Below are 23669 nucleotides of genomic sequence, written 5' to 3'. Positions count from 1 at the left end.
TCCTGTGCACGAGCCAGTGATGCATTCTTGTTTCACTCTCGGGCCTCGACAGATGTTCCCCCAGCTGTTGAAGTGACAGCAGTCAGGAAATCAATCGTCAGAATCAGAGAACTTTACAGCATGGAAGGAGGCTATATCAGCCCATCGTGTCTGCGCCAGCCGACAAGAGGCTATCCAGCCTAATCCCACTTTCCAGCTCTCGGTCCGTAGCCCTGCTGGTTACGGCACTTCAAGAGCGCATCCAAGTACTTTTTAAATGTGCAGAGGGTTTCTGCCTTTACCACTTTCAGGCAGTGAGAATAAGGGGACGCCCATTTAAAACGGAGATGAATGGACGCAAATGGAATGTTGGCCTTTATTGCAAAGTGGATGGAGTATAAAAGTAGGGAAGTCCTGCTACAACTGTACAGGGTATTGGTGAGGCCACACCTGGAGTACTGCGTACAGTTTTGCTCTCCTTATTTAAGGATGGATATACTTGCATTGGAGGTAGTTCAGAGAAGGTTCACGAGGTTCATTCGTGAGATGAAGGGGTTGTCTTATGAAGAAAGGTTGAGCAGGTTGGGCCTGTACTCATTGGAGTTTAGAAGAATGAGAGGTGATCTTATTGAAACATAAGATTCTGAGGGGGCTTGACAGGGTAGATGCAGAGAGGATGTTTCTCCTCATGGGAGAATCAAGAACTAGGGGGCATAGTTTCAGAATAAGGGGTCGCCCATTTAAAACGGAAATGAGGAGGAATTTCTGCTCAGAGGTTCGTGAATCTTTGGGATTCTCTACCCCAGAGAGCTGTGGAGGCTGGGTCATTGAATATATTTAAAGTGGAGATGGGCAGATTTTTGAATGATAAGGGAGTCAAGGGTGATGGGGAGCGGGGCAGGGAAGTGGAGCTGAGGCCAAGATCGGATCAGCCCTGATATTGAATGGCGGAGCAAGCTCAAGGGGCCGAATGGCCGACACCTGTTCCTAGTTGTTATGTTCTGTCAAGCCCCGTAAGAATTTTATACGTTTCAATGAGATCGCATCGCATTCTTCTAAACGTTGGGGAATATAGGCCTAGTCTAGCCAACCGAGAGGAAGGGAGACGAGCCTTTTTTTTTTTAAAAACAGAAACGGGTCAAGTCGTTCGAACCAGAAAACGGTGTTTGCAAAGTACCGATGTGTGGAATCCATCACAATACAAAACTGACTAATTTCGACATCCCAGCCAACATTGCAGAACCAATCTGAAACCCATTAACATGCTCTCGATGGCAGATTTTAAATGTAATTATCCACTGGATCAAATCGTGTGACAGGTACGTAAGCCGCTCCTTCAGCAGTTGAGGCAGGCAACAGAATCAGGGGCTCATTCTATTAAATGTGCAAAGAAACGCTTTGCGCACGCACACACACACCAAGCTGAGAGGGTGGGGGGCGGGGGGGGGGGGGGGGGGAAGATATTGAAGACTTCTTGCAGAAGATGCACATTAACAATTTGCAGGAATGCAGCAACACTTGTGCACCAGAATAACGTGTGCAGAGGTACCACAGACTGCGAGAATGCAACCTGCCCACAAACAGCACCAGTTAACAATGGGAACCTTTCTTGCAACAACGCAAAAATAAGACCCCCCTCCCACCCGCAACCCTGCTTGCCAAAGATAGCCGCAAACCAAGCCACAACCGCAGAAACACACTCGCCATCACACGGAGAGTCATTTACACTGCACCTGGCCAGGCAGGGTGTGCTCGTGCTGTACAGTATGTATTAGAACTAAGAAGCAACTGCACGAAATGTCTGGTTGGAAGACCGGTGTCCAATTATAGCAACATTTTGCACTAAAGACACCACTACATTCTTCAAACATTCAGTTACAATTTCAATAACGCCCCATGTTCCTCTCTGGTTGACGATCCCATTTTAATTTACATATAGATTGGGCTAACCAAACTGGTAGCAATGCGGTAGAGGAGGATTTCCTGGAGTGTATTAAGGTTGGTTTCTTGAGGAACCAACTAGTTGGCCATCCTGGTGATGTGTAATGAGAAGGGACTAATTAGCAATCTTGTTGTGCGAGGCCCCTTGGGGAAGAGTGACCATAATATGGTAGAATTCTTTATTAAGATGGAGAGTGACACAGTCAATTCAGAAACTAGGGTCCTAAACTTAAGGAAAGCTAACTTCGACGACATGAGGAGTGAATTGGCTAGAATAGACTGGCAAAGGATACTTAAAGGGTTGACGGTGAATAGGCAATGGCAAACATTTATAGATCACATGGATGAACTTCAACAGTTGTACATCTCTGTCTGGAGTAAAAATAAAACAGGGAAGGTGATTCAACCGTGGCTAACAAGGGAAATTAAGGATAGTGTTAGATCCAAGGAAGAGGCATATAAATTGGCCAGAAAAAGCAGCAAACCCAAGGACTAGGAGAAATTTAGAATTCAGCAGAGGAGGACAACGGGTTTAATTAGGAGGGGGAAAATAGAGTACAAGAGGAAGCTTGCTGGGAACATAAAAACTGACTGCAAAAGCTTCTATAGATATGTGAAGAGAAAAAGGTTACTGAAGACAAACATAGGTCCCTTGCAGTCGGACTCAGGTGAATTAGTAATGGGGAACAAAGAAATGGCAAACCAATTGAACAAATTGGTGAATAGGCAGGAAGACACAAATGATCTTCCGGATGTACTACGGGACCGAGAGTCTAGTGAGGAGGAGGAACTGAAGGATATCCTTATTAGGCGGGAAATTGTGTTGGGGAAATTGTGTTGGGGATTGAAGGCCGATAAATCCCTGGGGCCTGATTGTCTGCATCCCAGAGTACTTAAGGAGGTGGCCCCAGAAATAGTGGATGCATTGGTGATCATTTTCCAACAGTCTATCGACTCTGGATCAGTTCCTATGGACTGGAGGGTAGCTACTGTAACACCACTTTTTAAAAGAGGAGGGAGAGAGAAAACGGGTAATTATAGACCGGTTAGCCGGACATCAGTAGTGGGGAAAATGTTGGAATCAATTATTAAGGATGAAATAGCAGTGCATTTGGAAAGCGGTGACATAATCGGTCCAAGTCAGCATGGATTTATGAAAGGGAAGTCATACTTGACAAATCTTCTGGAATTTTTTGAGGATGTAACTAGTAGAGTGGGAATGGACAAGTGAGAACCAGTGGATGTGGTGTATTTAAACTTTCAAAAGGCCTCTGACAAGGTCCCATGTAAGAGGTTGGTATGCAAGATCAAGGCACATGGTATTGGGGGTAATGTACTGGCGTGGATAGAGAATTGGTTGGCAGGCAGGAAGCAAGAGAGTCGGGATAAACGGGTCCTTTTCGGAATGGGAGACAGTGACTAGTGGAGTACCGCAGGGCTCAGTGCTGGGACCCCAGCTCTTTACAATATACATGAATGATTTGGGTGAAGGACTGAGTGAAATATCTCTAAGTTTGCAGATGAACTAAACTGGGTGGCAGTGTGAGCTGTGAGGAGGACGCTAAGAGGCTGCAGGGTGACTTGGACAGGTTAGGTGAGTGGGCAAATGCATGGTAGATGCAGTATAATGTGGATAAATATGAGGTTATCCACTTTGGTGGCAAAAACACGAAGGCAGATTATCTGAATGGTGGCAGATTATGAAAAGGGGAGGTGCAACGAGACCTGGGTGTCATGGTACATCAGTCATTGAAAGTTGGCATGCAGGTACAGCAGGTGGTGAAGGTGGCAAATGGTATGTTGGCCTTCATAGCTAGGGGATTTGAGTAGAGGAGCAGGGAGGTCTTACTGCAGTTGTACAGAGCCTTGGTGAGGCCTCACCTGGAATATTGTGTCCTGTTTTGGTCTCCTAATCTGAGGAAGGACATTCGTGCTATTGAAGAAGTGCAGCGAAGGTTCACCAGACTGATTCCAGGGATGGCTGGACTGACATATGAGGAGACTGGATCAACTGGGCCTTTATACACTGGAGTTTAGAAGGATGAGAGGGGATCACATAGAAACGTATAAGATTCTGACGGGACAGGACAGATTAGATGCGGGTAGAATGTTCCCGATGTTGGGGAAGTCCAGAACCAGGGGACACAGTCTTAGGATAAGGGGTAGGCCATTTAGGACTGAGATGAGGAGAAACTTCTTCACTCAAGAGTTATTAACCTGTGGAATTCCCTGCCGCAGAGAGTCGTTGATGCCAGTTCATTGGATATATTCAAGAGGGAGTTAGAAATGGCCCTACGGCTAAAGGGATCAAGGGGTATGGAGAGAAAGCAGGAAAGGGGTGAATGATCAGCCATGATCATATTGAATGGTGGTGCAGGCTCGAAGGGCCGAATGGCCTACTCCTGCAACTATTTTCTATGTTTCTACATTTCTATGTTCTGAATGAGAAAGACCTGCATTTACTTTCACAGCCACCAGACGTCCCAAAGCGCTTTACACCTAATGAAATACTTTTGGAGTGTAGTCACTGCTGTAATGTGGGAAACCCGACAACCAATTTGCACACAGCAAGCTCCCACACACAGCAATGTGATAATGACCAGATAATCTTTTTTTCTGATGTCGATTGAGGGATAAATATTGGCCCCACGACACAGAGGATAACTCCCCTGCTCTTGTTCGAAATAGTACCCTGGGATCTTTTACATCCACCTGAGAGTGCAGACGGGACCTCGGTTTAATGTCTCATCCCAAAGACGGCACCTCCGACAGTGCGATACTCCCTCAGTACCACCGCTCCGACAGCGCAACACTACCTCAGTACTGCTCCTCCGACAGCGCGGCGCTACCTCAGCACTGCCCCTCCGACAGTGCGGCGCTCCCTCAGCACTGCCCCTCCGACAGTGCGGCGCTCCCTCAGCACTAACCCTCCGACAGTGCGGTGCTCCCTCAGCACTGCCCCTCCGACAGTGCGGTGCTCCCTCAGCACTGCCCCTCCGACAGTGCGGTGCTCCCTCAGCACTGCCCCTCCGACAGTGCGGTGCTCCCTCAGCACTGCCCCTCCGACAGTGCGGTGCTCCCTCAGCACTGCCCCTCTGACAGCGCGGCATTACCTCAGTACGCCCCTCCGACAGTGCAGCACTGGCAGTGTGTTAGCCTAGATTTTTGTGTTCAAGTCCCTGGAGTGGGACTTGAACGCACCACCTTCTGAGTCAGGCGAGAGCACGACCCACTGAACCACAGCCGACACCTTACAGTTCTCTCGACGAACGCTCTGCGCACTTCCCTCTCTAGCCGCTCCTTTTTTAAAGCACCTTTTGAAGTTCAGCTGCAGTGCTCCCGACGTACAAAATTCCAAGCAGTAAAAGTTTCAAGAAAAAAAAATGTTTCGAAGAAAATAAATCAGCCACAAACGCTTGCCAGCAAGTTTAGGGCAGTAATCCATCTGGGATTGCCGCTGTGATTTGTTAGTGGTTCGAACTTTGCCGTTATAAGCTCCGATGGCTTATAACGAGGGAAGTGCTTGCCTGAGTTACTGCCTGCTGTCAGCCATGCGGTTAATTTTCAGCTTCGTCCCACCAGACTGAAGCCAAGTGTTGAGCGATCAGTGCTTAAAATTGGGATTCTTTTCACGTTTGGAGGAATCAATAAGGCAAATTAAGGCAGGCTGGTCCTCGGGAGAAAACTGAAAGAATTATTCATGTGCTGCCTGTGGAAAATGACAAACGCAGGCTGCATCAGTCACCATGCTCGCGATCTCGCCTCGGCCCAGCACTGCGTCGATTTTAAACTACCTCCGCACTCTCTCACATCCTGCATTTGATAAACGCACCTCTAACTGAGTAATACCTCCCCCAAGGCGATTATCAACAGAACCACACACCAAGCCACGTAACGACACAACAGTGTCAGCCGTGGCTCAGTGGGCAGCACTCTCACCTCCGAGACAGAAGGTTGTGGGTTCAGGTCCCGCTCCAGGGACTTGAGCACAAAAATCTAGCCTGACAGGGCAGTACTGAGGGAGCGCCGCACTGTCGGAGGGGCAGCGCTGAGTGAGCGCCGCACTGTCGGAGGGGCAGTACTGAGGGAGCGCCGCACTGTCGGAAGGGCAGTACTGAGTGAGCGCTGCACTGTCAGAGGGGCAGTACTGAGGGAGCGCCGCACTGTCGGAGGAGCAGTACTGAGGGAGTGCCGCACTGTCGGAGGGGCAGCGCTGAGTGAGCGCTGCACTGTCAGAGCTGCCAGCTTTCAGATGAGACGTTAAACCGAGGCCCCGTCTGCTCTCTCAGGTGGGTGTAAAAGATCCCAGGGCTCTATTGTGAAAGAGAGCAGGGGAGTTCTCCCCGGTGTCCTAGAGCCAATATTTATCCCTCAATCAACATAACAAAAACAGATTATCTGGTCATTATCACATTGCTGTGTGTGGGAGTTTGCTGGGCGCAAATTGGCTGCCACATTTCCCACATTACAACAGTGACTGCTCTCCACAAGTACTTCATTGGCTGTAAAGCGCTTTGAGACGTCCGGTGGTCGTGAAAGGCGCTATATAAATCCAAGTCTTTCTTACCAATGGGGTATGGGGACAGCTTGGTCAAGGGTACCAACGCACTGCGGTGAGGAGTTGTGGTACAGGTCAACCATGATCGAACAGAAACAGGCTCGAGGGGCCAAATGGCCTCCTCCTCCTGCCCCTGGTAGTCTCACCGTACAAGCCACAGATTCAGGGCTACGTACTGCAAGGGGACTTGGATCTTGGAGAGTCACTCAGTGCCGACTATCCCGCCTCTACACCCAAGCTCGTGTTGTGTGGCAGATTTACGATGCCAGAGCGGAGAGCTTTATAACTATCGGGGACTGTACATATGCTAATAAATCCAATGGGGAATTCAGGAGAAACTACTTTACCCAGAGAGTGGTGAGAATGTGGAACTCGCTGCCACAGGGAGTGGTTGAGGCGAATAGCACAGATGCATTTAAGGGGAAGCTGGATAAACACATGAGGGAGGAAGGAATAGAAGGATATGGTGATGGGGTGAGATGGAGAGGGGTGGGAGGGGGCTGATGTGGAGCATAAACCCCGGCACGGAGCGGTGGGGCATAAACCCCGGCACGGAGCGGTGGGGCCCAATGGCCTGTGCTGTAAAAGACTTGCATTTATATAGCACCTTTCACGACCACTGGACACCTCAAAAGCGCTTTACAGCCAATGAAGTGCTTTTGAAGTGTGGTTGCTGTTGTAATGTAGGAACGCAGCAGCCAATTTGTGCACAGCAAACTCCCACACACAGCAATGTGATAATGATCTGTTTTTGTTATGTTGATTGAGGGATAAATATTGGCCCCAGGACACTTGGGAGAACACCCCTGCTCTTCTTCAAAATAGCGCCACGGGATCTTTTAAGTCCACCTGAGTGGGCAGATGACTCGGTTTATCGTCTCATTCGAAAGACGGCCCCTCAGTACTGCCCCTGGAGTGGGACTTGAACCCATAACCTTCTGACTCAGAGGCGAGTGCACTATCCACTGAGCCGTAGCATACAGTGTGATGCAATTCTACGGAAACTCACAGACACGGGTATAACGCAGAAAAGTCTGTTGGTGCCTGAAAGCAAAATTAAAAATGGCTAACTGTTCGCGCTGCGCTCATGCAGGATTTGCCCCCCCCCCGAATGCTAACCGGGCTCTCTCATTCAGATGCCGACTGACCCGACCCTGTCCTGCATTTGAAGCCACTTCTGTTTTTATTTCAGAGATCTAATCCTCGCTGTTTTCACAACCGGAGAGAATGGATTACTAAAATAAAACGAGATGTTGCGCAACAGTTATGATCAGTCAGAACAGTTCAGCCGTTCTGTTACGCTTTGCAAAGGTAATTGGCAAAAGAACCACAGGGGGAGAGGAGAGGACTTTCTTTGTTGTTTACGCGAGTTATGATCTGGAACGCGCTGCCTGAAAGGGCGGTGGAAGCAGATTCAGTAGCAACTTTCAAAAGGGGAATACTGGAAGAGGAACAATGTGCTGGGCTGCGGGGAAAGAGCAGGGGGGAGTGGGACTGATTGAAAGAACTGGCACAGGTTTGATGGGCCGAATGGCCTCTTCCTGTGCCGTTTTATGCTTAGCTCCTCCGCACCAGAGGTACTAAAACATTAAGCAGAACTCCAAATTGGTTGGGAGTGATAAATAAGTTCTTCCCAAGCATCAAATATTAAGAGGTGTAAATATTTTAGATTCAAAGTATTCCACAGTAATGAACTACAGTGCAGAGTCAGAAACAGACTGCCTTTAATCATTAAAATCCAGGCAGAGCTTGGCACTTTTCCGGGAAATAAGCCCAAGCACTGTCAGGCCCTGTAAGTTATCACCTTTCTGTAGCGTGAGTGAGTTATCGGCCTGACTCTCAGTGATTTATCCCTGGAACTCTCTGCTTACTCGACACATGCTTGAAGATGCACATTAGACAAGGTCAGATTGGCAACGCTGTCTCTGGAATATTTGAACCACATTCAGTACCAACTAGATAGTGGGGAGGGGGGTTAGAGCGGTCGGAATACCCTTTAATGCCATGTGATGTACTCTTGAATTCATCACCGCACACAACCGGCAGCGATAGCGGGCGGCCGAGGGGGTTGTTCGGCCCGACTGCCTGCCTCTCTTCCGCGGTTACATCCGAGCCCGGGTGTCCCTGGAGATGGAGCACGCGGTGTCCACCGGTACGCTCGCGGCCTTCCGCGAGAGGTGGGCACCGGAGAAACTGGAGTGCTTCATCACTCCTCCAGAATCATATTTTAATTTATTAATTTTCTTTTACATTTTTCGGTTTTAGATTTTGCCCCTTGAAGGGGGGTGGTTGGGGAGAAGGGGAACGCTGTTAATTAATTAATTAACTAATGAAAGGTAGCCCCACATTACGACCCACACGTCACCCAAATGCTGTGTAGCAATATAGGGACAGGAGGCGGCCATTCAGCTCCCTCCAGCCTGTTCCAGCCATTCGATTAGACCATGGCTGATCTGTATCTTAACTCCATCTACCGGCCTTGGTTCCACAACGTTTAATGCCCTTACCCAAGAAAAAAAAATCTGTCAATCTCAGTTTTGAAATTTTCAATTGGCCCCCAGCCTCGATAGTGTTTGGTGCTAACACACAGCACACTGGAGACACGAGGTCGGACTTGCATTTACACAATGCTTTTCACGTCAGAGACATTCGATGAATTTTGAAGAGCAGTCATAGAGGCAAAACATGGCAGCTAGCGAGTACGCAGCAAGTTCCCACAAACAAAACATGGCAGCTAGCGAGTACGCAGCAAGTTCCCACAAACAAAACATGGCAGCTAGCGAGTACGCAGCAAGTTCCCACAAACAAAACAAGGGAATGATTGGTTAAGCTGTATTGGTCGAGAAAAGGAAGGCTGGCCAGGCCAACTACAGGAACGGCAGCTTATATTTATATAACACCTGTATAGGAACACAGGAAGAGGAGGAGGCCATTCAGCCCCTCGAGCCTATTCCACCACTCAATGGGATCGTGGCTGATCTGTGACCTAACTCTATCCACCCGCCTTTGCCCCATATCCCTTAATACCTCTGGTTAACATAAAGCTATCCATCTCAGATTTAAAATCAACAATCGGCCCAGCACCAATTGCCGTTTGCGGAAGAGAATTCCAAACCTCTCCCACCCTGTGTGTGTAGAAGTATTCCCTAATTTCACTCCTGAAGGGTCTGGCTCTAATCTTTAGACTGTGCCCCTAGTCCTAGACTCCCCAACCAGCGGGAATCATTTCTCTCTATCTACCCTCTCCGCTCCCCGTAATATCCTGGAACCTTCAATCAGAGCCCCCCTTAACCTTCTATAGTTGGGGGAATACAGCCCTAGTTTGTGTAATCTCTCCTCGTAACTTAACCTTTACAGTCCGGGTACAGTTCTGGTAAACCTACACTGCACTCCCTCCAAGGCCAATATACCCTCCCTGAGGTGTGGGACCCAGAACTGCTCACAGTGCTCCAGCTGTGGGCTAACCAGGGCTTTGTACAGCTGCAGCATAACTTCTACCCTCTTGTATTCTGGTCCTCTCGATAGAAAGACCAGCATCCCATTAGCCTTTTTGATTATTTTCTATACTTGTTCCTGACATTTTAATGATCGATGTACCTGGACCCCCCATGTCCCTTTGGACCTTCTGTTTTTAGCCTCACCATTTGGAAAGTACTCTATTATCCTATTTCGGTCCAAAGTGGATGACCTCACATTTGCCGACATTGAAATTAATTTGCTACAGTTTTGCCCATTCACTTAATCTATCGATATATCTTTGTAACAACAACTTGTATTTATATAGCGCCTTTAACGCAGTGAAACATCCCAAGGTGCTTCACAGGAGTATTGTGAGTTAAAAAATTTGACACCGAGCTGCACAAGTAGAAATTAGTACAGGCGTCTAAAAGCTGGGTCAAAGAGGTCGGTTTTATGGAGGAAAGAGAGGGAGAGAGGTTTGGGGAGGGAGTTCCAGAGCTTGGGGCCCAGGCAACAGAAGGCACAGCCACCGATGGTGGAGCGATTATAATCAGGGATGCTTTAATGCAAATAAATATTCCAAGGCGCTTTTCAGAGGTGCAGTGAGAGTAAAATGGGGCAAAGGAGGAGGTATTAGGAGGGGTGAATAAAAGCTTGGTCAATGACGTGGGTTATAAGGTGGAACTTAAAAGGGGGGGAGGGAGGTGTGGAGAGGGAGGTTTAGGGAATTGCAGAGCGCAATAGGTCCCAGTGAAGCTATCACTACAATGCCAAAAGCCACTGGCCGCTAGTGTCAGCCGTGGTTCAATCAAGGTCACACTCTCGCCTCGGAGTCACAAGGTCATGGGATCGAGTCTAAATCCAGAAACTTCAGCACAAAAATCTAGGTTGACACTCGCAGTGCAGTGCTGAGGGAGCGCCGCACTGTCGGAGGGGCGGCGCTGAGGGAGCACCGCACTGTCGGAGGGGCGGCGCTGAGGGAGCGCCGCACTGTCGGAGGTGCCGTCTTTCGGATGAAACGTTAAACCAAGGCCTCGTCTGCCCTCTCGGGTGGATGTAAAAGGTCCCATGGCCACTATTTTGAAGACGAGCGAGGGAGTTCTCCCCGGTGTCCTGGGGCCAATATTTATCCCTCAACCAACATCACTAAAAAACAGATGATCTGGCCAGTATCTCATTGCCATTCGTGAGAGCTTGCTGTGCGCAAATTGGCTGCCGCGTTTCCGACATTACAACAGCGACTGCACTTCAAGTTCTTCGGGACATGGAGGTTGTGAAGGGCACTATATAAATGCAACATTTTTTGATAATTCTGATGGGTGATGAGTGCCTCGAGAATTAACCTTGCTGTTTTTGGATTTCAAGCATGAATTGCCTCTTTCGGAATCCAGGGAAGAGAGAATGTGTAAAAACACCCACCTCTGAATATAACTCCCATGAATATGGCAACACTGGAGTGGAGCCTGAAAGCTCGTGGATCAATTCTCCACGGCATTGCCTCGAGGGGAGTTATGGATTTTTGAGCAGGTCATGCCGCGTTGATTAGCTGTGGCGGGTGCTAAGTGGATTGCAGTGCATTTTCTAAGCTCAGAGTGTGAACGAAATGGTTTTGCAGGGCAGCGCGAGGTGTCGTTCTTTAGAGGAGGTGACTGCAGAAGGCATTTTGTTAATGCTGGGAGCAGTAACACATGGGGTTCTGACAAAGTACAAAGTTCGTGGTGTGGCCATGTATCGCGGATTTAGTAAAGCCAGTCGGGAATTCAGGAGAAACTTCTTTACCCAGAGAAAACGTGCAATTCGCTACCACGGGGAATAGTTGAGGCGCATAGCACAGATGTATTTAACAGGAAGCTGGATAAGCACGAGGGGGAAAGGAATAGATGTAGGGGGTGGGAAGAGACACGTGTCGAGCACAAACCCTGGAGTGGGGGGATTTGAGCCCACGATTATCCAAGTGCATTTTGAGCTGTACGACACTTGAGTGGAGACTGGCGGTTATAGGTCTTTCATGGTGCTGCCAGCATATAAAGCCTTGCATTTATATAGCGCCTTTCACGACCACCGGACGCCTCAAAGTGCTTTACAGCCAATTAAGTACTTTTGGAGTGTAGTCACTGTTGTAACGTAGGAAAGCCATGGAGCCTTAGCCGACACTGGAGGAGAGACACAGATGTGAAGAGGCTTAGCGAGAGGATTCCAGAGCCAAGGGCCTGGACGGCTTAAGGCACGGCCACCAGCGATGGGGCAAAGGAAGTGGGGGGGGGGGGGGGGGGTTGCTCAGGAAGCCAGAATTGGAAGAGCGCAGAGATCGCGGAGGGTTGTCGAGCTGGAGGAGGTTAGAGAGATAGGGAGGGGACGAGGTCACGGAGGAGCAGAGAGAGACAGTAACAGGAAGAGAGGCACACATTTCTTTTTGGGAGGTTTTGTCTGAGATTAATGCCACGATGGATCAGCTGGCTTTTTCCCGGATTAGAGAGAGCTTGGGCGAGGAGGTCACGTTCCAGACTTTCTTGGGAAGAATATGCGGCAGAATTTTGAACAGTGTCTCTGGAATGGGGCTTGAACACACAACCATTTGACTCGGAGGCGCGAGAGTGCCACCCACTGAGCCACGACAGACAAAGCCTCTGTGTTACACAACTCCTGGCTTGCCTCCTTCAGAGACGGAGAACAGAAGAATTAGGAGCAGGAGTCGGCCATTCGACCCCTCGAGCCTGCTCCGCCATTCAATAAGATCATGGCTGATCTGATCCTGGCCTCAGCTCCACTGTCCCCGCCCCCACCCCCCCTCCGCCTGCGCCCCATAACTCTCAACTCCCTTATCGCTCAAAAATCTGTCTATCTCCACCTTAAATATATTCAATGACCAGCCTCCACAGCTCTCTGGGGCAGAGAATTCCACAGAATTCTGAGACTATGCCCCCTAGTTCTAGACTCCCCCACGAGGGGAAACATCCTCTCTGCATCTACCCTGTCAAGCCCCCTCAGAATCTTATACGTTTCAATAAGATCACCTCTCATTCTTCTAAACTCCTCATTCTTCTAAAGAAAGAAATACTTAGATTTTCAACAGCGTCGTTCATCACCTCAGGATGTCCCAAAGCACTTCACAGCCAATGAAGTACTTTTGGAGTGCAGTCACTGTTGTAATGTGGGAAACACAGCAGCCAATTTGTGCACAGCAAGCTCCCACACACAGCAATGTGATCATGACCAGATCATCCGATTGAGGGATAAACATTGGCCAGGACACCGGGAACAACTCCCTTGCTCTTCTTCAATATTGTGTCATTGGACCTTTCATGTCCACCTGAGAGCGCAGACGGGGGTTCGGTTTGACGTCTCATCCGAAAAGCTGCCCCTCCGACAGTGCGGCGCTCCCTCAGCGCTGCCCCTCCGACAGTGCGGCGCTCCCTCAGCGCTGCCCCTCCGACAGTGCGGCGCTCCCTCAGCGCTGCACTGGAAGTGTCAGTCTAGATATTTGACAGGTCCCTGGAGTGTGACTTGAACACACGGCCTCCAGACTCAGAGGCGAGGGTGCTACCCACTGAGCCATGAGCAAATCCATCGATGAAGCAGCTGCGAGTGGGATGAAGAAGTGGAATGATAAATCAGCCACTCTGCACTTCACAGAACACAGTGAGGCCGAAAAAAAGAGTGCATCAGAGACCACAAAGGCAGCAGTCATGGAAAATATGGAGTTCAGGCAGAAGAACATCAGGAGCATCTCTGGACGAGCAGTGCTAAATTATTTATTGCACAATTAAACTGCATTTTGGATTACCTTCAAGGCCCTTATACTTTGCCTGCGGTTTTCGTGACTCTTAAATCCCTGAAACATTGTTCTCGGTGCTACTGTCATAGCAGCAGTCGTGCTACACCACAGGGTGTATTCTATATTGAGCTATGCAATGCCAACAATGCACTGCAGGGTAAATTCTTCATTCTGCGGTGATTAATTAATTTCATCTCTTCGAGTCAATGGAAAGAACTTTCTGCAGCTTTACAGGCAATGCAGTACTTTTGAAGTGTAGTCACTTGTAACTTGCGCACAGCAAGCTCCCACAAATAGCAATGTGATAATGACCAGTGATGTTAATTGACGGATAAACGTTGTCTGGGACACTGGGGAGAACGCCCCTGCTCTTCTTTGAAATAGTGCCCATGTGATCTTTTACGCCAACCCGAGAAAGACAGGGCCTCAATTTTGTGTCTCATCCGAAAGATAGCATCTCTGACAGTGCGGCGCTCCCTCAGTACTGCGTCTCCGACAGTGCGGCACTCCATTCAATCCGTTGGGACCTCCCTAGAATCCGGGGAATTTTGGTCGATTACAACCAATGGTTCAAGACCCACTCCAGCACATAAATCTAGGCTGACACTCCAGCGCAGCGCCGAGGGAGCGCCGCACTGTCGGAGGGGGCAGCGCCGCACTGTCGGAGGGGGCAGCGCCGCACTGTCGGAGGGGGCAGCGCCGCACTGTCGGAGGGGGCAGCGCCGCACTGTCGGAGGGGGCAGCGCCGAGGGAGCAGCGCCGCACTGTCGGAGGGGGCAGCGCCGAGGGAGCGCCGCACTGTCGGAGGGGGCAGCGCCGAGGGAGCGCCGCACTGTCGGAGGGGGCAGCGCCGAGGGAGCGCCGCACTGTCGGAGGGGGCAGCGCCGAGGGAGCGCCGCACTGTCGGAGGGGGCAGCGCCGAGGGAGCGCCGCACTGTCGGAGGGGGCAGCGCCGAGGGAGCAGCGCCGCACTGTCGGAGGGGGCAGCGCCGAGGGAGCGCCGCACTGTCGGAGGGGGCAGCGCCGAGGGAGCGCCGCACTGTCGGAGGGGGCAGCGCCGAGGGAACGCCGCACTGTCGGAGGGGGCAGCGCCGAGGGATCGCCGCACTGTCGGAGGTGCCGTTAAACCGAGTCTCCGTCTGCTCTCTCGGGTGGATGTTAAACATCCCATGGCACCATTAAGAGGAGCAGGGGAGTTCTTCCGGTGCCCGGGGGCCAATATTTATCCCTCAATCAACAAAAACAGATTATCCGGTCATTATCATATTGCTGTGTGTGGGAGCTTGCTGTGCGCAAACTGGCATTTCCCACATAACTACAGTGACTACATTCCAAAAGAACTTCATTGGCTGCAAAGCGCTTTGAGACGTCCGGTGGTCGTGAAAGGCGCTATATAAATGCAAGTCTTTCTTTCTCGATCAGCCATGATCTTTCTGAATGGCGGAGTGGGCTCAAAAGGGCCGAATGGCCAACTCCTGCTCCTATTTCTTGTGCCCATATTTTCCAAGCAGTATTTTAGATGGAAAGCAAAGGAACGCAGCTCACCGCAACTTAGAAAGACGCAGGCACGTCATCCTGGAGTTAAGTTCAAGAACGGAAGAGCACAGAAAATGTGCACTGAACAGAACCAAAACAGAAAATGGGATAGTCTCCCAATTCAACACAGAACGGATGGCGTGGGCTGGACACGCAGACTGCACGGAGTTGAAAATGCTGAGATTCATTTCTGTTCATAGTCTTAACTGACAGGTCAATGGGATAGGCAAGAAAGCTTTCTTTTCCTCACTCCGAGTACCCGATCTTTTCTCCAGCAGAAACAAACGCTGCCACATCATCAGGAAAAATATCTCTTGGATGGTTTGCTGCAGTAAAGATCATACCACGCGAGAAATAATTACATTCCATGGAATGTACTGCACAGAAACAGACCACTGGGCCCCACCGCTCCGTGCTGGGGTTTACGCTCCCTCCCACCCCTACCCCATCACCATATCCTTCGATTCCTTTCTCCCTCACGTCTTTATCCAGCTTCCCCTTGAATGCATCTACGCTGTTCGCCTCAACCCCTCCCTGTGGCAGCGAGTTCCACATTCTCACCACTCTCTCAAGATGTTCGAGAACTGATAGAGTAGAGAGAGAGAGAGAAGTTATTCCCGCTGGTTGGGGCGTCTAGGACGAGGGCCACTGTCTAAAATTTAGAGCCAGACCTTTCAGGAGTGAAGTTGGAAACACTCCTACACACAATGGGCGGGAGAAGTTTGGAACTTTCTTCCGCAAACGGCAATCGATGCTAGATCAATTGTTCATTTTTAAAATGAGATTGATAGATCGTTAACCAAAGGAATGCAGGTATATGGAGCAACGACGGGTATATGGAGTTGGGTCATAGAGGAGCCATGATTGAACAGCGATCAGGCTTGAGGGGCTAAATGGCCTCCTCCTGCTGTATGCTCTGGATAAAGAAGTTTCTCCTAAATTCCCTATTGATTTTTAGTGACTGTCTTATACTCACAACCCCGAGGTCTGGTCTCCCCCACAAGTGGAAACATCATCGCTACATCGACCCCATCAAACCCCAACATAATTTTAAAGACCGCTATCAGATCACCCCTCAGCCTTCTCTCTTCTAGAGGAAAGCGCCCCGGCCTGTTCAGTGTTGCCTGATCGGTCCAACCTCTCAAGTTCTGCTATCGTCCTTGGCAATCTACCGCAAAAGCTACCGACATATGATGGCAATTCATCAAAAGACAGAAGTGGTACGGCAACAGGAGAGAGCAGTGAGGGTGATGCACAAAAGAGTTTCCAATACAGCCGCTCAAACGGGCAGCTTTCAAAACTATTCTTAGCCCAAAAATTTAGCACAGATTCCAATTAAAAGCTGAAAATAGAAAATTCAGCTTCTGACAACCTCTGACCTTCCGTGTTTTATGCAGCTTTGGGCCAACTCTTAACGATTTACTGCATCAGCATTGAATTGGCATCTTTATTCCGTGCTGATTCTGACTTCCCCTCACCCCCCCCTCATGTCTCAGGATATTTTTCTATAAATGCCAGTTATCGCTGACTTTCCTCCGCTGTCATTACACCTTATTATGCTTGCACATTTTCCAAATGGAATGATTTAGAAGTTTAATATAATGGAACGCATAGTTTATAAATGCAACCAGAAGTATCAACTTGGTTCAGTTGGGAGCTTGCCCGCCCGTGAGTCAGAAGATTGTGGGCTCCAGTCCCTATCCAAGGCGAATGCACAGAATCAAGGCTGACATTTCAGTGCGTTACTGAGCGAGTGCAGCATTGTTGGAGCGACAGCCTTTTGCAGGAGGTTTTAAAACAAGGCCCGAATACGTGCTCAAGTTGACATAAAAAGATCCCACAGCACCAGCGGAAGAGCAGGGAATTCTACCAGCAACGTGGTAAAACACCCTTGGGTGCTGCACAGCAGCGCAATCACCCAAAGACTGACACCACGCCAAAGGAGATATTACGACAGGTGACCAAAAGCATGGACAAAGTAAAGATTTATATAGCGCCTTTCACGACCACCGGATGTCTCAAAGCGCTTTACAGCCAATGAAGTACTTTTTAGAGTGTAGTCACTGTTGTGATGTGGGAAAACGCCAATTTGCGCACAGCAAGCTCCCACACACAGCAATGTGATAATGACCCGGATAATCTGTTTTTGTTACGTTGATTGAGGGATAAATATTGGCCCCCAGGACATCAGGGATAACTCCCCTGTTCCTCTTCGAAATAGTGCCATGGGATCGTTTACGCCCACCCGAGAGCGCAGACGGGGCCTCGATTTAACGTCTCATCCAAAAGACGGCACCTCCGACAGTGCGACGCTCCCTCAGCAGTGCCCCTCCGACAGTGCGGCGCTCCCTCAGCACTGCCCCTCCGACAGCGCAGCGCTCCGACAGTGCGGTGCTCCCTCAGCACGGCCCCTCCGACAGTGCGGCGCTCCCTCAGTTCCGCCCCTCAGACAGTGCGACGCTCCCTCATACTGCCCCTCCGACAGTGCAGCGCTCCCTCAGCACCGCTCCTCCGACAGTGCGGCGTTTCCTCAGTACTGCCCCTCCGACAGTGCGGCGCTCCCTCAGTACTGCCCCTCCGACAGTGCGGCGCTCCCTCAGTACTGCCCCTCCGACAGTGCGGCGCTCCCTCAGTACTGCCCCTCCGACAGTGCGGCGCTCCCTCAGCACAGCACTGGGTGTGTCAGCCCAGATTTTATTTGTGCTCAAGTCCCTGGAGTGGAACTCTCCGAGGCGGAACGCTCCGAGGCGAGTGTGCTACCCACTGAGCCACGACTGACACTTAGGTACGTTTTAAGGAGCGTCAAAGGAGGAGAGAGAGGTAGCGAGGTTTAGGCGAGAAAATTACAACGCTTAGGAACTAGGCAGCTGAAGGCACGGCCACCAGTGGTTGGTGAAGGAATTCGGGGATGGAGAAGTCAAAATTGGCGGAACAGAGAGTTGAGGTACAAAAAATAATCAAAGACAAGTGGGCGTGTTAGCCTTTATATCTAGAGGGCTAAATTATGAACAGGAGGAAGATTTTCTGCAGCATAGAAAGCCCTGGTGAGACCACACCTGGAGCACTGTGTACAATTCTGGGCCCCACACCTTCGAAAGGGCATATTGGCCTTGGGAGGAGGGCAGTGCAGATTCAGCACAATGTTACCCGGGCTCCAAGGGTTAGACTATGAGGAGGGATTACAGAAACTAGGCTTGTATTGCCTGGAAGGTTAAGGGCTGATTTGATTGACGTTTGTCGGATTTTGAAAGGAACGGATAGGGTAGATGGAGAGAAACGTTTTCCGCTGGTGGGGGCAGTCCAGGACAAGGGGAAATAACCTTAAAATCAGAGCCAGGCTATTCGGAAGAGAATTTTGGAAACAATTCTTCATGCCAAGGGTGATCGAAGTGTGAAACTCTCCCACAAAAAACAGTCGACGCTAGCTCAGTTAATCATTTAAAATCACAGAGCGACAGATTTTTGCTAGCGCTAGATATCAAAAGATATGGAGCCAAGGCAGGTGGATGGAGTTGGGATATAGATCACCCACGATCTCATCGAATGGCAGGACAGGCTCGAGGGGCTGAATGGCCTGTTCTTGGGCGGCTGGAGGAACTAAGAGATAGATAACACCTCTAAAACAAAAGAGATAAGGTTGATTCAATCATTTTCTGTTTGTGGGATCTTGCTATACATTTATTGCTGCATTTACTGACATTCCGACACTGCCACACTTCGAAGGTTGAGAAGCACGATGAGATATCCCCTGAGGGTGCAATGATTTCTAATGGTTATATAACAACTTCAATAACATTACTCACTTTTCCATCCATTCCTCTGTTCTGTGAACAACCACTTCCTCTGCTAGGAGAAATATTTCTATTTCAAAATAAACACACATTTGCTGCTAAGACTACAATGAATCATTCTTTGGGGGGATTCATTCACAGGATGTGGGCGCCGCTGGCAAGGCCAGCATTTATTGCCCCATCCCCCTAATTGCCCCTCGAGAAGGTGGTGGTGAGCCGCCTTCTTGAACCGCTGCAGTCCGTGTGGTGAAGGTGCTCCCACAGTGCTGTTAGGGAGGGAGTTCCAGGATTGTGACCCAGCGACGATGAAGGAACGGCCGATATATTTCCCCAGTCGGGGTGGTGTGTGACTCGGAGTTCCCCCATGTCCCAGTGCGGACAGCAGCGGCTCACCACCACCTTCTCGAGGGCGATTCGGGGGTGGGGACGGCCTTGCCAGCGGCGCCCACATCTCGTAAAAGAAATAAAAACAGATTTGGCTCGAGTGTGGGGAGTTAGCCACTTGGGCAAGGTCGGAGAGGGCTTCCGGCTCCTGTGGGACCATATCCCAAACAAGAATCAGTGTCTCCAGGAAGAAAAAAACGGGAGACAAAAAGTGGCAGGATTGGAAACTTCATTGTTTGCAAGTGGAAGTGTGAAGTTTATCTGCAAGCACACATGGATGTACCATGCCAGATCCCAGGCGTATTTTGGAGGGCAGTGCGGGGGCAGCATATTTTGAAAAGGTATAACAGACTGCAAAACTGATTAGCAGCATCAATGGGACCCTCGGATTAAACCCAAGTGGAGGGTGGGGGGGGGGTTAATTGATAAACCTCTGAGGAAGAGCAGGTGGAAAGTACGATTTAGTCAAAGCTTCCACTTGCGTATTCACAAATTCCTCTTTACTGAAGGGCAGCACTGGTAACGGACTCACAACTGATTCCCTTATTGCTTGCCTTCGGGGAATAATGGGTGGTATGTGGAGATACAAGGGACGGAGGGAGAGCAAGAGAATAACTGAGAATGGGGAAGAGTGGGAGAGAGAGAGAATTAGGACTGAAATAAGGTGGTAGATATTGAGTATAGACTTTACAAATGTTACAGACTAACTTTTTAATTGCTAGGGCTTTGTTTGACGGAAAGAACTTTCACAACCTCAGGATGTTTCAAAGCGCTTTACAGCCAATGAACTCCTTTTGGAGAGTAGTCACTGTTATAATGTGGGAAACGCCAATTTGAGCACAGCAAGCTCCCACACACAGCAATATGATAATGACCCAGATAATCTGTTTTTTTAGTGAAGTTGGTTGAGGGATAAATACCAGAACTGCCCTGCTCTTCAACTATTGGCCGTGGGATCTTTTCCGTCCATCCGAGAGGGCAGACGGGGCCTCGGTTTAATGTCTCATCTGAAAGACGACACCTCCAACAGTGGGGCGCTCCCTCAGCACTGCCCCTCCGACAGGGGGGGGCGCTCCCTTAGCACTGACCCTCCGACAGGGGGGCGCTCCCTCAGCACTGCCCCTCCGACAGGGGGGCGCTCCCTCAGCACTGCCCCTCCGACAGGGGGGCGCTCCCACAGCACTGCCCCTCCAACAGGGGGGCGCTCCCTCAGCACTGCCCCTCTGACAGGGGGGCGCTCCCTCAGCACTGCCCCTCCGACAGGGGGGCGCTCCCTCAGCACTGCCCCTCCGACAGGGGGGGGGCGCTCCCTCAGCACTGCCCCTCCGACGGGGGGGGGCGCTCCCTCAGCACTGCCCCTCCGACAGCTCGGCGCTCCCTCAGCACTGCCCCTCCGACAGCGCGGCGCTCCCTCAGCACTGCCCCTCCGACAGCGCGGCGCTCCCTCAGCACTGCACTGGGAATGTCAGCCTGGATTTTGTGCTCAAGTCTCTGGAGTGAGGATTGAACCCATGACCTTCTGACTCAGAGGCGAGGGTGCTACCCACTGAGCCACGGGTGATACCTAAATTCTCGTTGTAGTAATATCATGATGCTGTGGGTCAGAATAGAGGGAGCTTTAATTTGCACCTAACCCGTGCCCTGCCTGACCTGGGAATTCTGAATGCAGACTCTGGCCAATCCAAGTGTGTATATGCACAGACATTTCAACATAGTTGTACAGGCCGCAGCATGGCTCTTGTCCACAGCAATTGCCTTGAAGAGCTCAAACGCATTAAACTTTCATCAGGAATTACCAGGGTCCATTTCGAGAGGGATAGAATTGAAAAGTCTTGTTATTGTATGGAACCTTGGAGAGACCACACTTGCAGCACTGCGCACAGTTCTGGTCTCCATATTATAACACGGATACCAAGGCACTGGAACAGGTGCGGAGAAAAGGATGATACAGAACCGAATGGTTATTCCTAATAGGAAAGATTGAACAGTTTGGAGCTCTTTTCTCTAGAAAAGGGAAAGCTGAGAGGTGACCTGATCGAGGTCTTTAAAATGATCGGGGCCCAGGAGAGGCGAGGGCCCAGGGGCAGCATGGGGCCAGCCCACACTGCGATATGTGAGCTCACTGGGTCCGTGCAGCAGAGCTGGTCTCCAGTCGTCCTGGTTAATCCTTGCCACTGGACCCAGACCTCGCTCTGTCAAGCCCGTGTGGTGGCTTTTGTGCAACGGCCACCCCACGTTAAAAAAATCCACTCACAGGCATCTTCCACCCTTCAGGATGTAGTTCGGGATCCGGAATATTAGGTCCTTCATTGAAACACCCGTGAACTCATCCCTTTTTTGGCATGGAAGCAAGTCATCCTCGCTTCGATTGATGATGAAGGAATTCGATAGGGTAGACTTAGAGAAGATGTCCCCACTTGTGGGGGAGACCAGAACTAGAGGCCATCAATATCAGACAGTCACTAATGAATCCAATCGGGAATTCAGGAGAAACTTCTTTACCCTGAGAGTGGTGAGAATGTAGAACTCGCTGCCACAGGGAGGGGCTGAGGCGAATAGTATCGATGCATTTAAGGGGAAGCTGGATAAACACACGAGGGGGAAAGGAACAGAAGGATATGGTGATGGGGTGAGATGGTGAGGGGTGGGAGGGGGCTGGTGTGGAGCATAAACCCCGGCACAGAGCGGTGGGGCCAAACGGCCTCTTTCTGGGCTATACATTCTATGTACATCAGGTCCTAAAAGCATACAAGACAGGATTACGGGGAGCGGGCGGGGAAGTGGAGTTGAGTCTGTGATCGGATCAGCCATGATCTTATTGAATGGCGGAGCAGGCTCGAGGGGCCGAATGGCTGACTCCTGCTGCTATTTCTGATATTATTATTTTTTTTTTTTGAAATTCGTAGCCAATCGTTCCAATTCTTTGTCAAATCACAAACGCCAGAGGTCACCTTGGGCCCATTCAAGGATCACTCTGCGCCAATGCTCTTAGCCAAAAGGCCTAGAGCCACTGCACCGTTCCTGGAAGTACTGCAATACCAGGTTCGTGCCATGGAGGTGGATGGGTCAAGCCACCCCACCCACCTCCTATTTCCAAAAAAGCAAGCATATACCTTCCTGATCCAGGGAGAGCCACCCCGGGGTTATGGTGGTTACTCCCGTCAGGTCAGTTACGCATGATCTTAGCCAAAAGGCCGAGAACAGATACTACACTTGATCTTAGCCAAAAGGCCGAGAAGCGACTATTTCTGATATTATCTATAACTGCAAAAAGTTTAAGTTGTGGGCAATAGCCTGAGCAGCTGCTGCAGAAAGTGCTGCAGTTTAAATGCTGAGCACTGCGGATTCGATATAATGGCTCCACACTCTATTCTCACGCACGATTTTAATTCCCCTCTCTTGAATAATTTCAAAGTGTCCTCAGAGGCTTTTAGCAGCGTATGATGGAGCTCCTGGTTAATGAAAGCATGCTGGAGAATACTCCAGTAAAATAGCAAGCAGATTTACATAATCTATTGTCAGCGAGCAGCCGAACAAGCAAGGTCTCGGGTGACATTAGCAGGCAACTTATGCAGCACGTAGCCAAAATCCAATTCCACATTCCTCAGCACTCCGAGCATTTATGATTCCGTTAACAATGTATTGATTTGCCCTGTCGTTTTAATGCGGCAATTCACAGCAGAGAGCAAAAAATCCTCTCCCTTTCAACCCTGCGCACTGCAACGGTGAAAGATGTGATTTTATGATGAACAATTTATTTCGCGAGTACTGCCAACTACGAGTCAACCCCAGCGGGCCCACGCGGGTGGATTCCGAGTCGGAGCAAACACGGTTTTATTTTCACCGGGCACTGTCCTAAAATTCACACTTCCATGCCCCGCTAAAAGGTTTCAAAAGACACCAAGATTAACCTCACTGTTTCGTAACCTCAATGCCCTCTAACAGAGGCCATTCGGATTGCAGTTCAGCATAATGGTGCGCGTAGGACCGCCTATGATGATGGGCATATAAAGCTCAGACACTTCGACCACTTGCATTGCAAATTCTAATGACAAGAACATACAAGAATGTAAGAAATAGGAGCAGGAGTCGGCCATTCGGCCCCTCGAGCCTGCTCCGCCATTTAGTACGATCATGGCTGATCTGATCATGGACTCAGCTCCACTTCCCCGCCCGCTCCCCATAACCCTTCACTCCCTTATCGTTCAAAAATCTCTCTCTCTCTCCAACTTAAATATATTCAATG

The 23669-nt window shown here is 50.0% G+C and overlaps 1 protein-coding gene and 1 pseudogene across 1 annotated transcript in view; both read right to left on the bottom strand.

Moving 5' to 3' along the window:
- The window catches only part of LOC139233029 (trafficking protein particle complex subunit 14-like), a 68019-nt gene that overhangs the window by 32722 nt on the left and 11628 nt on the right, over window positions 1-23669 (bottom strand). The gene's annotated exons all lie outside the window — the stretch shown is intronic.
- On the bottom strand, window positions 22429-22666 carry LOC139233274 (U2 spliceosomal RNA; annotated as a pseudogene).

This window comes from Pristiophorus japonicus, chromosome 20, assembly GCF_044704955.1.
Source record: "Pristiophorus japonicus isolate sPriJap1 chromosome 20, sPriJap1.hap1, whole genome shotgun sequence".
In the NCBI taxonomy this organism is placed as follows: domain Eukaryota; kingdom Metazoa; phylum Chordata; class Chondrichthyes; family Pristiophoridae; genus Pristiophorus; species Pristiophorus japonicus.
Note: the sequence above shows the minus strand (reverse complement) of the source record. Positions and strands in the feature narration are given on the sequence as shown.